Here is a 17,620-nt window from a genome sequence, read left to right as displayed (position 1 = left end):
CAGGGTCTGGAAGTTCTTTCTGCTGTCTGACCTTGCTCCCACTCTCTGACCTGGTCACTGCTGGCCATCTGCTCCCCCTTGATCTCCAAGCAGAGAAACAGGAAATGTGTCCAGGAAAGGCAGGAGCAGAAGTGGCGGAGGCAGGGTCTGGAGGAGGCCCCAGAGCCTCGGTGTCCTGAGGGTGTCACCTTGTTCTGGACGAGGCACATGCAGCGGGTGAAGCCTGGGCTCCCGACACAGTCCCCCACCCACTGACAGCGTGTCCCCAGGCAAGATTCCGAGGTCTCTGCTGACCTGTGTGTCAGATGGCAGTGAATGTCGGAGCTGCCTCCCTGGGGCTCAGAGGAAGAAAGAGACATTTTGTGCAAAGAAATGGGCCTAGACCCATGGGGGCCTACGGTAAGCGCTCAGACAGGACTGCCAGCCACTGCTCGGGCGACAGCAGGGCCAGTGTGCTCCAGGCAGAGACAGACCCGAGCCGTCTCGAACTCCCACGCTAGTGGCAGGGGCAGACATGGAACATGTCAGCAATCAGCAAACGAGATCATCCCAGGCTGTGACGGGTGATAAGAAGGCATTCGGAGCGGGCTGGCTGGGGGTCTGGACAGATGGAGAAGAGGCAGCGTGGGGAGGGCCAGGGTGCTAGGGAGCACCCACTTGTCCATCTCCCTAAGTCTGTGTCCTGCTGAGCAGACGGAGAATTAACGGTGAGTGGCCGCCAGGCCCCGTGACCCAGACCTCGCAGTGCTAACAAACGCTCAGAGAGACGTGAGGTTACAGGAGCACAGAGCAGGCATCCTTCATCCCCGGGGCAAGCAGAGGGAGAAGAGAGGCTTGGGGCTATTGGAGAGAACGTTCAAGGCTGGGATGAGGTAGGGAAGCCCTGTGAGACCAGGTATGAAAGGCTCTGAATGCCAGAGAAAGAGCTGGGCATGGTCTCCTAGGGCAATGGAGAGCCATGGGAGGTTTGGGCCCAGAAGTGACAGTTCAGATGTGGGTTCTGGCTGCGGTGAGGAGAAGAAATTGGAAAGGCTGGCCTGAGGGGAGGCAGGGAGCCCAGGCAAGGGCCAAGCCTATGTTTTATGGAGGAAAACCAGTAGTTCCTGGTGACTGATGGGACCTGCAGAGTAGAGAACCACGGGGTTTCCCTGAGCTGCACTGTGACTCTTCCTGCCCTGTTCAGTCTGACACATCTCAGCACATCAGCTGGGGGCGAGAGACAGCCACGAGCAAGCCAGGTGAGGGCCTCGAGGAGATCTTAGCTGGTGGGGAAAAACAGACATGACACAAACCACACTGAGAGTGGTGGTTTCTGAATTATTAAAGGAAAGTGGGACGGGCTGTCTGCTTTAGACCTGAGCTCCCTGAGGGCAGGGGCTGTGTCTCCCCTTCACACTCCAGATGCCTGAGGCCGGGACAATGTTTTCTCCATGAGGCTGGAGGCTCCCTAAGAGAGGGTCTGTTTCCTGCCGGTCCTGGGGCTGTGGTCTGGCAGCCAGGCGCCTGCCCACTCCCCACCCCTCCTGAGGGGGCAGGAACAGAGGGAGCGGGTCATGTCATTCTGAAACACTCGCCAGCCGCCCACCATTTCCTAAAGCCAGCCCACGGCTCCCAGGGTGGCAGGACCACCCGCTCTATCTCAGAAGTATCTCTTGGGGTGTGACCGGGCCAGGGGAGGATCAGTTCCCCACAGAGGGTCTCCGCTGGGGCTCACCACCCTCCCCCAGCTCCAACCTTACCTGCCTGCTCTCCCCCAGCTGTAAGCTCACTCAGTTGCCCATGTCAGGGGAGACTGCTAAAAGGGGCCCGGTGGGCGCTGGGCAGAAGCCGAAGGTCCATACTCATCCTCAGGAGGGGCTTGAGGGGGCAGGACCAGGGTTGGAAGAAGACCCTGGAGAGATTTTGCTAGAACAAGGAGGGTCTAGGAACAAGAGCTGGGAGACAGAGCCCCCAGCCTCTGCCCTCAATTCCTGTGGGCCTAGGGCAAAGCTCTTCCATTCTATCAGCCTGTTTACCCACAAGATGACGGGCCTGGGGTGGTCCTTGCCATCCCTCTGGCCCTCAGTCTTTTTTTATTCCAACAGGGACAATCACCTTAGAAAACTGTAAGGTCAGGAGACCTCATGTGAGAACCCCAGGAAGCCAAATGAGAGGAAATGCTGTAGAGCATGAGGGATTTGGGGCTGACACTGAGGAAGACTTCCTGGAAGGAAGGGCAGGAGCCCCTGCACAGGCCCTGGGTCACTGCTTTCCAGGGCTCCATCTGGCTGGGCAGCAGGAGGGACCTGTGACCGAGGCATCGGGGGCTACCTCCTGCCCTTGTCGCCGGGATGGCCGGACTTCGTCCTGGTCAGGCTGGATATACCCTCCTGGCACTCATGAGGTTTGACCTTTGACCTTTGGCTTAGTCATGGGGCGAGGCCGTCTGTCCACTCATCCCATGCCATTAGGATTGTGTGGAGCCCATTGCAGGCTCTGAGCGGGGCGGGCAGTCTGTCTGATGGGGGAAGACACAGCCTCTGCCTCCGGGAGCCCAGTGGAGGAAAGGAGTCAGCCGCTCCCTCAGGGGAGAGGCCTATCACCTAGAGAAATGACCTAGGAGTTAGGCAAACACCAACCCCCCCTCCTCTGGAGGCAGCTGGACCCCCAACTGTGTGTGAAGCTGAAACTGGATCAGGGAAGCAGGGCTGGCAGCATGCCCAGCAGTGAGTGCCGTGTGTTGGGGAGCTGGTGGGGGTGAGGAAACCCCCATGCATCCCCCTGCCCCCGGCCTGTCTGCAGACGTGTGCATGGGTGTAAGGGAAGAGGGCTGGGTGGGGGACTGTGTGCACATCCTTGGGCAGATGTCCTGGTACCTGTGTTCAGGCCTGGGAGATGGGTGTGCTGGGGGCGTGGTCCTCAGTGCTGGTGAGCGTGCTGTGTGCACAGGCTGCATGGAGGGTCTGCAAGGGTGTGAGGTGCAGCTGTGTGCACTGCTCGTGCAACACGTGCGCGTGAGTCAGGATGCAGACCCCCTGGGGAAGTGGGGAGACTGGGCCCGGTGTCTGCCCCACGAGGTCAGGCTGGGTAATCTGCCCGCCCTCCCTGGACCTCGAGTCCCCTGCACACAGGGAGGTGCCAGCAGAGGGCTGTGTGAGGCTTCCCCAGCTCCATCAGTCTGTGCGCTGAGCACCAGGGAAAACCCCAGGGACCCTGCCTGCCCACTGCCAGGCCTTCTGTCTGCCCTTGACCCCTCGCCTTGGCGCCTGAACAACTGTACCTGACCAGTGAATGTAGGCCGGGCCAGCTGTCACTGTGACATCCATTCTCCTCGGTGGGCCTGGGAGCTCCCACCCGGCTCCCCCAGCTCCTCTCGCCCTTCTCTCTCCCTGTTGCACCCACATCTGGAAATTAGGCAGGGTGACACCTGGAAGCATCCCATGGCCATGGGGTCTCGTGGGGTTCTGAGTCTTAATCCAGGAGCTGGGAGAGACGAAGGTGACAAGGAGCTCCGCTCCCAGCACCCTCAGAGCCCCACTTTCCACTGCCTCTGCCCGCAGCGTTCTGGGAAGATTCCTGGGGCCCCAGCCCATACCAGGAAGAAGCCTTCTTATTTGCATATCACGTACATCTGATTTGCATGTGCCTCCTGGTTGGCCATTTCTAAGCAACCCTGGAATTCGGATCTCACAGGACGCTGAGCCTTTTCTAGGAGCTTGCTTCTCTCTGTCTCCCCTTGACCCAGGTGCCTCCTAAAGGACAGACACACACACACACAGACCCCTCCCTACACACACCTGTTCTTGCACACAGGCACAAGGGTATACCAGCCTCCACCTACATGCAAAAATGCAGAGTCCTGGGCTTCCCTGGTGGCGCAGTGGTTGAGAGTCCGCCTGCCTGTGCAGGGGACACGAGTTCGTGCCCCGGTCCGGGAAGATCCCACATGCCGCAGAGCGGCTGGGCCCGTGAGCCATGGCCGCTGAGCCTGCGCGTCCGGAGCCTGTGCTCCGCAATGGGAGAGACCACAACAGTGAGAAGCCCGCGTACCGCAAAAAAAAAAAAAAAAAAAAAAAAAAAAAGTGCAGAGTCCTGTTTCTTATCCCTGTGCACCCTCCCCCTTGCCCTGTGGAATATGCGCTGAGTATACGCTCACACATGCAACTGCACAGATGCCCGTGCTTCTGTCCTCACACACACTCAAAACTCACACACATTTGTCTACACACATGCTCCCACAGCCCCAGTGCACAAGCAAACACAACTCAGCTTCACGTAGGAGTTGGGGGACTGCACACAGAAGCTGCCAGTGAAGTGCCCTGAGCAATAGATCCCTCCCAGACCCCCAAGTGGGCAGGACTAGCAAGGGCGCTCCCGTGTGATTGGCTGGGAGGAGACAGCACGGGTCAGGTGGCTGTTTTCAGTGGTTTTACCACCAGTGGGTCCCTGGTGGTAAGAGTAGCACAGTCAGAGTAGCAGTCCTTGAGAGTTTTGTCTTCCCTGAAATATGGCTCCATCCTGCATTTTCTGCATCATTTCTGTTGCTCTCACCCCAGGCCTCCTCCCCTTATTGGTCCCCAAACACAGCTTCCTTGGGTGGCCCTGCCTCTGACCTTTTTCTCCCTGCTCCCCACCAAGAACACCTCCCTGCCTTCCTCCACCATAAACACTCACATCTTTTTTTTGTGCTGTGCTGTGCCCTCTTCCTGGATGGGCCTCTTTCTCTGTCCACCCAGCACACTCCTATACATCCTTCAAGTCCCACCTCGAATGTCACCTCCTAGGTGAATCCTTCTCTAATCTTACCAGGCAGAAGTAATCTCTTCCCTCACTCTGAACATCCAAAGGCACAGCAGTGGGGTGGAGAGACATGGTTGGGGCTTGGAGGCTGCAACCTTTCATTTGTACGGAGGGGACAGACTTTTCTGAAAATTGCAATTACATGGTGAGCATTTGGACTTAAATTATATTTTGTGTTCATTTTCAGGGGAAGAGAATAGGCACAAGAATCAGACAATGCTGCTTCCATCCCTTCTGCTGTGCACCGTTGGGTGATTGTTGCAGCCTCTCGGGGCCTCAGTTTCCTTGTCTGTAAAATGGGCTCACTGTTGGGGATTATGAGAAGCCAATTACAGCTTGAACATTTATGCCCTTAAATTCTCATTTCATTGAACAGTAAAGATTATTTTTGCTCAAAGGATTTTTGCTCACTTCTCTGTCTCCCCACTGGACTAGAAGTTCCTTCACAGCGAGGGTTATATCTCTATCTACAAAATGGGGATAATAATGGGATAGACCTCATTTGTGAGGATTAAATGAATTAACTCATGTAATATGCTTAGAAGAGTTTGCTGGCACTACTCAGTGTTTACTATTATAGTTATTATCACATACCTTATCATTTAATTCTTACAGAAATCCTGTGTCGCTGGAGATATTGTTATCCCACTTTACATAACATTTAGGAGCTTCCTTGCCAAGGTCACACGGTGAGCAAGTATCAGAATCTAGGTTTGAATCTGGATTTAGCAGAGTCTTAACCACCGATCAGGATGTGACAGTTCTGGGCAGACAGATCAAATGTCCAGCCCACGACTTCCTGATACAGTTTATTTGCACATGCCCACGTCCCTTACTGTGTCCCTACAGCACATAGGCCTGTGTTCCATCTGGACTCAGCAACTGATGACAGTGTGGGGCACCCTGAATAGGAGCTGCCCATTGGCCCAATCCCCACAGCTGACTGAGGTTCGTAGGTACCACACTGAGAACAGGATTCCACCTGGGGAGGGTGAGACAGGGTGATGGCCCGGGGCGAAGCCTTTGTCCACACTGGCCCAGGATGCTGGTCATTCAGCCCCACCCCACATTCAGCATCCCAGCCCAGAGCACCTGGATGGAGAGACACTCTCTACCCCACATGTGATACCATGAGTGCCGGACACTTGTGCTGGAAAGCTTGACCTGGAATGTGTTTCCATGCAGCAGGCCAAGCCTCACTCACACCACCGCGCACCAAATACTCTGGTGCAACACCCTCATGGGGCCCCCCCAGTCCTGCTGGGGAGAACCCTGGGGGCAGCAGAGGTCCAGGGAGGAAGGGAAACATGGAGTTCCCCAGTGTGCGCGGCAGCTGAATTCCTCCAGATCACACAGCCCGGCTCCCGGAATCAGTGGGAGCCCCTTTTCCTGGGCCTGCTGGGGGTTTGGCCAACAGGCAGCTGGAGTCCTTGGATGTTCTGCTGAGGACCTCGCGTCCTATCCGTGTGCCCAGTAGCTCCAGAGAGCATGGCCCAGATGGCCAGAATCCCAGGAGGGAAAATCTAGGCTGGAGCGCAGCCAGCTCTGGGCTTGGGGAGGGCTGCAGGGAGAGAGCAGGGGAGCAGATTAGACGCAGGGGCATGGAAGGAATGATTTCTTGAACCCCTTCAGGCTCCAAATCCAGCCTGCCCACTTCGGCCCAGGCTCAGAGAACCGGACACCCGAGACCTGTGGACACGGTCGTGACCAGGGCTGTGGAGGGAAGAATCTGAGGGATGGGGAGGCAGCGGACTGCGGGGCACACCCAGGAGGACCTCAGCTTCAGCAATCGGCTCAGGGACGCACTGAGCCCAACCAAGTACTGCGGTGCCGCAGCGCCCTCTGTTGGCCAGAGGCGGAGGCCGCCTGTCCAGAGTTCTACAATGGTTGGGGGAAAGCGGATGCCCGCAGGACTATGGCCCAAACACAAGTTCCCTAAAGGGCCCCAGGAGTCAGCGCCCATTGAAGTGGTCATCCGAGCTGGGAGAACCTTGGCGACTCCTGCGTCAATCCCTATTTTGTCGCTGGGAAAACTGAAGCCAAGAGAGGGGAGATGATTGACCCCAAAATGGGCTGGCACCAGAGACTGGATTATGGGGCTGGCTAAGTCCCAGTGCTGGTGCCACGGGATGGCCTGGGATTTCCCAGCCACCCCCACCTTCATGCTCCCCACCAACCACCCGGAATCGACCTACTTCCGGGCAACCCCAGACAGGTCTCCCAGCCCCGCCTCTGCCCCCACCCCTTCTACCCAGACCCCTCCTATAACAATTCTAGAACCTCCCTGTCTCGCCACCAGCCCCCTCCTCAGACCCCATACCCTCCAACCTTCTTCAGCACCCCCGTCCCCCAGACTCAGGACACTACCTGTGCTCCCCAACAACCAACGATTTCCCACGTAAAGCCTTCGGCTTTTTTCTTATTTTTTTCCCCAGGAAATGAAAACTTCAATTTCTTTCTTTTCTTTTCTTTCTTTAAATTAACTTTATTGGATTTTCTTTTTAATTACAAACCACAGTACTACATGTTCTTTGTAACAGCTAAACAAACCAGAGGTATCTAAAGAAAAAGTCGATAATCTCCTCTCTCCCTTTCCAGCCCCACACCCCTGAGATCACTAACGTGGTTGAAGGAGTGCTGTCTTTCCTTATTGCTCTAAGGCTGTTCACTCAATAGGTAGGAAGACGTGAAACCTGCTGTGCATCGGGCCCTGTGCTAAGCCCGGGCTACTGAGGAAAATAAGACAACAGCCACGATGCCCACTGCCCTCAAGGGGCTTGCATTCTAGAAGCGGGAGGAGAGGCAATAGAGAGTAAATAAGAATATTTCAGGCAGTGATGAGTTCTCTGGGGGGAAAATGGTGGGGTGATGGGCTGGGATTGATGGGTTCTGAGTCAGGGACCCGGCCGCTTTGGGTGGAATTGCAAGAGGAGGGACATTTGAGTTGAGGCCCAATAGAGGGCACTGTAGGCCACTGTTCGAATGTTATTCTAAGGGCACCAAAAAGCCACTGAGCATAGGAAGGGGTTGCACAAGGACCCCTTGGGAGAATGGATTGAGGGTGGGCCAGTATGGCTGCCATGAGACAGAGGGAGACAGAGAGAGAGATTTCTACTTTTAGATATTCCTTCTTTTTTATATAAAAATGGGCTCAGACTACATACATTGCTCTGCTCATGTTCTTTTTCCTTCCAGCGCTTCAGTCAGAAAATGCAACTCCAGTTCCAAAGGGTCAGCAGGTCACACACACTCTGGGCAGCCAGCACCCCTCAGCTGCCACAGCCCTGGTGGTTAAATCAATCTTTTAATTTTCCCAATGCAAAGGGTAAAAAATACATCACAGCAATTTAAGCAACAAAATTAATAAAGTAGTATTGGATTATAACCCAAAGTATAAAATAAATATCCATGAGTCCATACTGATTTAAATACATGATTGAATAAATGAATAAATGGGGATAGAAGAGAGACATCTCCGGTGCAGAAGAATTCCAAGTAAATGATGTAGATACTTCATCCTAAAAGAGGAACGTATAATCCCCCACTCCTTAACTGGGGGCAGCACATAACGACTTCCTTCTAAAGGCATAATTTTACAGGGGAAAAGCCTGGCAATCAAGGTCGGCAACTGTCATAAGTCCCGTTGACAGTGTCTGTTACCGAGTCCAAATTGGCTCCTCCTGTTTGCCACACAACAGGCCAATAAGACGATGAGTTGTTCAGGGCAGGGAATAGCAACTTTATTTGGAAAGCCAGCAGACGGAGAAGATGGTGGACTAGTGTCCCAAAGAGCCCTCTTGGCTGGGTTTGGATGCAGCTTCTTTTATAGAACTAAGAGGGGGAGGTGAGGAGGTGAAGTTAAAAAGGTGATAAGTTGCTGCAAATATTTCCTGGTTCCGGCCAGACTCTGGAGGGGATGTGTTAATTTCTTCTTTCCTGCAGCCACTCACAGGTGGACCTGGTCAGGATGCTTCCTGTGAGCTAACGCTCAGGCATGGAGGCAGGCTTCCCAGAGATGAGCCTTTATGTATACTTTAAGCTCTAGGCGACATGCTTTCACTGATTAACTTGCAGCAAAAACAATATAATACAAAGGTTAAAGTAAAAGAAACAGATCCAATATGGAGTCAGGTTTGTTCTTCCCTATTACATATGTACCCTTGATATGATGTGACAAGAAGGGCGCTTTACCTCTGTGGTCAGCCTCCCCAAAATGCATAGCCCCCGTCTATGAGAAAAAGATCAGACAAATTCCAGCAGAGGGCCATTCTACAAAATCATGACCAATACTCCTCAAACTGTCAAGTCATCAAAAATAAGCACAGTCTGAGGAAAGGGCACAGCCAAGAGGAGCTTAAAGAGATTAAATGTAATGAGGTATCCTGGATGGGCTCCTGAGACAGAAGAATGTAAAAACTAGGAAAATCTGAATATAGTATGGACTTTAGTTAATAATAATATACCAGTATCGTTTCTTTAATTGTAACAGATGTACCATGCTAATATAAATTGTTAATATTAGGGGAAACCGTGTATGGGGTGAGGGGAGGGGTGCCTATGGGAACTCTCTGACTATCTGCTCAATTTTTTCTGTAAGTCTAAAACTGTTCTGAAAAATAAAGTCTACTAGTTTAAAAAATACATATCTCATGCAACTGACAAGGGCTTAATTTCCAAAATATACAAACAGCTCATACAACTCAACAACAACAAAAAAACATAAACAACCCAATCGAAAAATGGGCAGAGACGTAAATAGATATTTCTCCAAAGAAGACGTACAGATGGACAACAGTCACATGAAAAGATACTCAACGTCACTGATTATTAGAGAAATGCAAATCAAAGCTACAATGAGGTACCACCTCACACCGATCAGAATGGTCATCATTAAAAAATCTACAAATAACAAATGCTGGAGAGGGTGTGGAGAAAAGGGAACCTCCTACTTTGTTGGTGGGAATGTAAATTGGTGCAGCCACGATAGAAAACAGCATGGAGGTTCCTCAAAAAACTATAAATAGAGTTGCCATATGATCCAGCAATCCCACTCCTGGGCATATATCCAGACAAAGCTATAATTCAAAAAGACACAAGCACCCCTATGTTCATAGCAGCACTATTCACAATAGCCAAGACATGGAAACAACCTAAATGTCCATCGACAGACAAATGCGTAAAGAAAATGTGGTACATATATACGATGGAATACTACTCAGCCATAAAAGAGAATGAAATAATGCCATTTGAAGCAACATGGATGGACCTAGAGATTATCATACTAAGTGAAGTAAGTCAGAAAGAGAAAGACAAATACCATATGATATCACTTCTATGTGGAATCTAAAATATGACACAAATGAACTTATCTACAAAACAGAAACAAAATCAGACATAGAGCACAGACTCGTGGTTGCCAAGGGGTTGGAGGAGGGATGGATTGGGAGTTGGGGATTAGCAAATGCAAACTATTGTATATAGAATGGATAAACAACAAGGTCCTATTGTATAGCACAGGGAACTATAGTCAATATCCTGTGATAAACCATAATGGAAAAGAACATGAAAAAGAATATATATATGTATAGCTGAATCACTTTGCTGTACAGCAGAAATTAACATTGAAAATCAACTATACATCAATAAAATAAGTTTTAACAATACATATCTCATTGTTGTTTTAAATTTCCCTGACACCTTCTGAGGCTGACTGACTTTCCATATACATTTTCTGTCAACTGCTTGTTTATACTTCTGCCCACTCTTTTACTTTTTGCCTTTTTCTTATTGGTTTATAAAATTTTTTTCATAGTAAGGATATTAACCGTTTGTCTATTACACATGTTGCAAAGGTATTTTTTTTCAGTCTGTTGTTGACCTTTCTATTTTGTTTGTGGAAACTTATGTCCCTCTGAAATACTTTCTTCTGTAACCAAGAAGAAAAAAACTTTCTCTCTTTCTTTTTTTTTTAAAGAGAAAGTCTTTTCTTTTAAAATTAATTAATTAATTAGGCTGCATTGGGTCTTAGTTGTGGCATGCAGGATCTTCATTGTGGCACGCGGGCTTCTCTAGTTGTGGCATGTGGGATCTAGAGCACACGGGCTCAATAGTTGTGGCACACAGGCTTAGTTGCCCCGTGACATGTAGGATCTTAGTTCCCCGACCAGGGATCGAACCCGCATCCCCTGCAGTGGAAGGAGGCTTCTTAACTAATGGACCACCAGGGAAGCCCCTCTCTCTTTTTTATGGCTTCTGGGTTTCCTGTTCCCGCAAGGTTAAAGAATTATTCTTCTAATTTTTCTCGTAATATTTTTAGCTTTTATTTTTCACTCTAAAACTTTAATCCATCAGGGATCTATTTTGTAGGTGTTGTCAGGTCAGAGGGAAGGATTTGGCTTTATTTTCTTCCCGATGGGTCACCGATATGGCAGCATCATTTATTAAATAAATCGACTTTCCCCCTAAATTGACATTCCCCTTTAATAAATAAGTTCCCATACAGATCCTTACATCTGCGTCTGGAAGACTGAATTCCCCAGTTCTCCATGCTGCCATCGACATCCAGCTCAAGAGCCCATACCCACCTTCTCCTTAAAGGCTGTAATCCGCCGCCCCATTCCTCCCAGCTGGAATCTGCCTTATCCCCACCTGACTTCCCATGGAGTTCATTCATTCAAATTGCATACACATTTATTGAGCTCCTCCTGAGTGTCAGGCATTGGACCAAAGAAGACTGTCCCTGTCTTCTAGGAATTCACAGCCTGGGGAGAGAAGGGAGAACAAAGTGAGGACAGGTGACTCTGGGGGAACAATGGTGGGAGAGGTGTCAATTCCATTCAGAAAAGCTTCAAGAAGGGAGTGATGCCTGAGGTTGGTGAATGGTCCAATGGAGAGCAGGTGTTCACCAGACAGCCACGGAGGAAGGGGCCGCCAGGTGGCAAGAACTGTGTGTACAAAGGCACCGAGGCAAGGCAAAGCCTGGTGTGTTTGGGGAGCTGCAAGTGGTTCAGAGGTCCCAGGAAAGGAGTGTCGGTAGAGAAGAGAAAGCAAGGGGCAGTCTGGAGAGTGAAGCGTGAGACAGGCTGGGACCTGGAATCTGGGACCCTTTGCTGCAATGCTTGCACCTGGACAAAATACAAAGAAACTACAAGGGACTAAAAATACCTGCGTGCATGTACAGTTGGGGCAAATTATGGACAAAAAGATACAAAAAGACCAAAAATCCCAATTGCCACTTCTGAAGAACGGAGAGCAGAAGCAGGGTACTGGGCACGCCCCCTGCACACAACACCACCGAAGGGGTAAGCAAACTCCCTAAGCGCCGCCTCAGGCATGACCCCTGGAACCAGCTTGCCCTCCCTTCGGAGCGAGTGAGCAGGGGAATCTGTTCCTTGCTCTCACTCCCCCCTGCTGCAGCAGGGGCCCCAATAAAGCCTTGCCTGAATTTCTTGTTTGGCCTCTGGTCAATTTCTATTGATTAATGACGTCAAGAACCCTGGTCCGTAACAAGTGGGGCCAGAGCACATGCAAGTGTACTGCAGAGCCTGCCATCTCTCCCGAGAAGCACAGTGTCGCAGCGGGTGCACCGATGCTCATTTCCCAGCTCCACATTCCGCCCAGGCTGTCACGTACTTAGTACTTTGCTTTCAGTTAGCTACTCTTTTTCCTTAAAATAAATTAATTTTAAAGGGTCACTTTGTATCACCTCCATAAATGGGAAACCAGTATCCCTTGCTATAAATAAAAGAAAATAGAACAAAAGCCTTGAAAGGAAACATATTTCTATGAAAATTAAAATTGTTCATCCGTACTATTTTTTTTTTAAAGGAATCTCCCAGCCAACACAACAAATACTTCACTTTAGGACACACTGGTGTGGTGAGTAAAAGCATGGGTTCTTCAAGCCAGGCCGCCTGGGTCCAAATCTCAGCTCTGAAGAGTATTAGCTACGGATCCTCGGGGAAGCCAGCTTATCGCCTGAAGCCTCAGTTTTCTCATCTGTAAAATGCGGTAATAATAGAAGCTACCTCAGTAGGTTGTGTGATTAAATGAGAGGATTTTGGTGCCATTTCATGAATGTTCTCAATATGTGTTGTCTAGTTTGGGGCTGCGGGAAGCCTTCCAAGGATTTGAAATAGGAAAAGGAGATCATCTAATTTGCATCTTGGAAATTAATCTCCCTTTGGCGTGGGGTAGGTAAGGAATGACTGGGAGAGACCATTCCGGGCTGCTGTGGTCCCAGTGAGCAATGATGGAGTCCTGAAGCCTCCAGTGGGTTGGAGGAGATGCAACTGGACGTTGGGAAGAGAGGCAGGGGGCAAGGCTGGCACCAAGATTCTAATGAGGTGGATGGTGGTGCCCTTCAAGGAGGGAGGAACACAGGACACCACAGGACTGTGGCTCGGGATGTGAAGACTATGATTTTGTATACTTGGAGTTGGCAGAGTCTGTGGAATCCCATGTCCGGAGTTGGCTGACTTTGGGCCTGGCGTTCAGGAGTGAGTAGGTTATGCCTTTGGGCTGAGGTCAGTCCCCGACCCCCAAGCCTGAAAGGCTGCAGGGCAAGCCAGTGCTGAGTCTGCGTGAGGCAGGTGTGGGCAGCCGTGGTGGTCCAGGGCAGAACAGGGGTCAGAAAAGCACCCCCAGTGGCGTCCTTCCTGCTGCCTCTTCATGGCTGCGCTGACCTTTCCAGGAGTGGCCTGACTGAGGTCCCTTTCAGCCTGTGGCCACTCCCAGGCTCATTCCCCCCATGTTCTGCCCTATATTGAAATGTGGGAAGGGCTATGGCACCGAAGGGGAACAGTGATGACCCCAAATGGGGTGGAGGGAGAATACTAGGGAAGTCTTCCTCCCGAACTCTCTGGGGTCTCATCTGGCTACCACCCCAACCCTGCCCCCCTCCTCAGTGCCCTTCGACTCCCCCTGCCCCATCTTTGATCAGATTTGGAATCGGAAGGTCTTGATGGCATCTCCGCAACAGAAGCTCAGGTCAGTGCTGCTCTGGGAAGCCCTTCAACCTCCTGGATCCCCCTGACACTGTCTCCTCATCTCCCCCACCCCCCACGCCCCGCCCCCACCCAGCGGTGCCCAAGAGTTTAGATAGGAGTTTCTTGAGTGGAGGTTCCGGTTGTCCTTCCTTCCGCCGCCAGGCGTCACCATCGGCCTGGAAATGGAAGGCGCAGGCAGGCCGTCTGGACGCCCGGGCGACCGTCGGAGGGCGAGGGGGTGATGCGCCCCGCCAGCCCTATGGGGGGGAGGGGAAGGGACCCTGCGGGGTGGACGCCTCGACCTCCGGAGGAGGCTGCCACGGGGCGCTCTGGACCCAGTGTCCGTTGGGGGTCCAGAGGGGCGCGCGCCCCTGAATTCGGGCCGGAATGGAGGCGAACCCGAGGGCCAGGGTGCAGGCGAGCGTGGCCTCTACGTCCACCCTGAACCCCTTCCGTGAAAAGGAAGCGGGAATTTCTCACTACAGATGTTGTACTGACCCTTTCACAAATAAAGAACTCGAGGCTCCCTTCGCGTGCCCGAGGGGGCACGACCCCCCTCCCCGCCTCAGTCGAGGCTATTTTCGCTCCAGAGCTGCCTCCTGGTCTGACAGCGACGTGAAAGCCTGTGGTTGACTGAATAACTGAATGCGTATATAAGAAGAGGCGGCGTTTATTGAGCACTAACTATATGCCAGACGCTGTTCCCAACAAATTTATACTGTTATTATCCCTATGAAGAAACCGGGCACAGTGAGGTGTAGTCATTTGCCCAAGACACAGTGGCAAATGCAGGATTGGGACCCAGGGGATCTGGCTCCAGAGCTCGATCGCGCAACGACGTCTCTGAGCAGCACAGGCCCTTCATTGTCTTAAGGCGTTGTCATCAAACGCCTGGGCACCGGGCACTGGCGAGCGAGAGGGGGCAGCGCGGCGGACAGGTGAATCCTCGCCTTCCTCGCGGCGCAAAGCGCCCGCAGGCAGCGTCCCAAGTGCCCACCAGGCGGCGCGCTGACCCCACTCACGTCCGACACGACACGCCAGCGCGGTCTCCCTATCATCCCCCGGGGAGTTGGCTTTGACCACGGCGACCTGTGTCCAGCCGACAGGTGGAGAACAGATGACCTGGTGCCAGGTGCGGGGCCCCTGCCAGGTGCCCTGCAGTCTAGCGGTGCGATTCAGGCCCTGTTTCTCCCCCTTGCTTCCCACCTCCGAAGTTACTGACGAGTGGCTGGAAGGGGCATGGCCAGACTCCTTTTGTTCAAGTGCTTCACTGTTTACAAAGCACTTTCCACCAGCTCGATGCAGATAAAGGAGCAAAGTGTACATGTGCCCAGTAGAGAGCCAGACGTTCTCACCCTCACCAAGTCCTCACCCCAGGAGAGGGGCAGTGTGATTCCCCTTTACAGACAGGGCAGCTGAGGCCCAAGGAAGACAAGAGCACACGTGGGAGCCTTTTGAGCCAGAAGGAGGGCCCTCCTGTCTGGAGAGACCTGTGAGAGGCAGGGGCGTAGACAAAATGACCCCTCGAAGCCGGAGGCAGGAGGCAGGTACAGTGTGGGATGTGAGCAGCTTCCCTCAGGCTTCTGAGGCCAGGGCGTTCCCACCTGCTTCCTGGCTCCCCTGTCCCTCCCCTGCCCCATCCCCCCTCTCTTCTATCACTCTTCCCTACATGACTGGCCCCAGCAGCCCCATTCTGCACCCTCGCTGTGCTCTGTCCTTTGCGAGTTCCTCCCACTCTCACCTCTGATAACTCTCGAGGCTCACACGCCTCCCTGTCTGGTCCCTTCAGTGGGAACTCCACTCTGCACCCAGCTCTTCGCTGCACCTGAAGCACCTGACGTCACCTGTCCAGGGTGGGGCTCTGCCTCCTCCCACAAACCTGCCCTCTGTCCTGTGTCCCCTGGGCCAGAAAGCTGGGGGCATCTTTGACCCCTCAACCCCAGTCCTAGAGCCTAACTCCTCTCCATTCCACTCCTTAAATGTCTTTCAAGGCCATCCCCTCCTTCCCATCCCAAGGGGTTCTGCCCTAACCCAGGACATCATCACCCCCCAGCTTCCAGTGTCACCCACTCTCTTAAATCCTCTGCCATCAGAATGATCTTTCTAGTGATCGTTCTAAAGTGCAAGTCTGCCCCTTGTTTAAAACTTGTAAATTAAAAACCTGTAATACAAAACAAACACCTTAATCACAGGATGAAGCCACAAACCTTTCGCTAGACCCATAGAGCCCTGAGCCATCCAGCCCCGGCGCATCTCTCTGGCTCTGTCTCACTCCCTGCTCCTTCACAATCCTTACTGCCTATGGCTCCTCTAAAGCACCAAACTCTCCCTAGTCTCTGAGTCTTACTTAGCATGCGCTGTTCCCTCTGCCTGGAAGCCCCCTCCCCAGCTCAATGGCTGGCGACGCCTTCTCGCCCTTCTGGTCCCAGCTGAAACGTCACATCTCACAGAGCTTTCCCTGACCGCTTCCAGGTAAAGTGGGCCCCCTACTTGGTTTCTCTCTTACTCAGAACTTGGTGATCTTCGTCCTTCATACCACCTTCCAGCATCTCAGAGCTTGTGTTTTTGTATGCTTAGCTATTTAATCTCTGTCTCTCCCAGAGCCCAAATTCTCCACGCGAATAAGGACTGCCATCTCTCAATCACAGCTGTACCCTCACGCCCAGCCCAGGACCCGACATAAAAGTAGACACCCGATAACTATTTGTGGAACAAACGAGTCTTTCATCTTGTCCTCATCAGAACCCCATTCCCAGCCTTTCTTTCATCTCTGGCCTTTGCATGAGCTGCTTCCTCTGCCTGGAAGGTTCTTTCCTTCCCCTCCCACCTGAGCTGATCCACATATCACAAGACCAATTTCTCTGGGATTCGTCCTTGGCCCCCTCATTAGAATTAGGGTTTCCCCCTGGGCTCCCCTGGTTCCCTCTATGTAGCATTCTATCATAACACTTAAAAATTGCAATTTTCCAGGTAAACATGAGAGATTGTTAGCAATAATGAACTACTCCCCCCTCTCCCCCGCACCTCTCTGCTCCAAGTGGCTCAAGGGCATCCATTCTCTGCCTTTCAAACCATCAGGAGCCCCATTTCCTATTTATTCAATAAGCGCTGACCGGGCACCCCTCTGTTGTTTTCTTTCCTGCAGCACTGGGGTGGTAGGGAGGAGGGGAGGCATGTTGACAGGATTCTTCCAAAGGTGAGACTGAGGCAGGCGAAAGCATCAGAGGTGCTAAGCAAATGCCCAGCCAACCCACATCCAGGGTGCAAGTGGGTGCCAAGGAGGCTGGGGGCCGCGGGGCGGTACTAGCGGGTTGAGTTCTTCCCCTTTCGTTGGGCATCTGCTGTGTGCAAGGTGTGGTGGGAGGGCACTGGGGGTAAGAGGAGAGGTGAGCCTGAATGGCAGACACACCTGGGGTTACCTCCAGCACAGCTGCGCACGGAGTTCACTGAATCTGCCATCTGTCTCCCCACCCTGGGAGCAGGTGGAAGGACCAAGGTTGGGTACAGCTGCCGGAGGAATCTCGGCCAAACCCTGTGGTCACCTTTTTGTCTCTGCCTTGCCAGGCTGCTCTGCTCCTCTGAGCTGCTGCTTGTTCCCCCTATCCTGACACTCCCCATACACCAGTTTATCAAAGTGAAGTCCAGAGACCACCTCCATCGGCATTACCTGGGAAGGGGGCAAAAATGCCTGGTTCTGAGCTCCCATCTGCTGACCCTGGGGTGGGACCCTAGCATCTGCACGTGTACGATAACCTCTGCTTGGTACTCTCGAGTATGAGAGCCCCAGTACTTCTGCTGCTTCCAGGATCAGCCCACACGCCCTCCTTGCCCCTGGCTGCCGGCTCCTGTCTGGG

Source organism: Phocoena sinus, chromosome 20 (assembly GCF_008692025.1).
Source record: "Phocoena sinus isolate mPhoSin1 chromosome 20, mPhoSin1.pri, whole genome shotgun sequence".
Taxonomy (NCBI): domain Eukaryota; kingdom Metazoa; phylum Chordata; class Mammalia; order Artiodactyla; family Phocoenidae; genus Phocoena; species Phocoena sinus.
The sequence above is the reverse complement of the archived record's forward strand: the minus strand, read 5'-3'. Positions refer to the sequence as shown.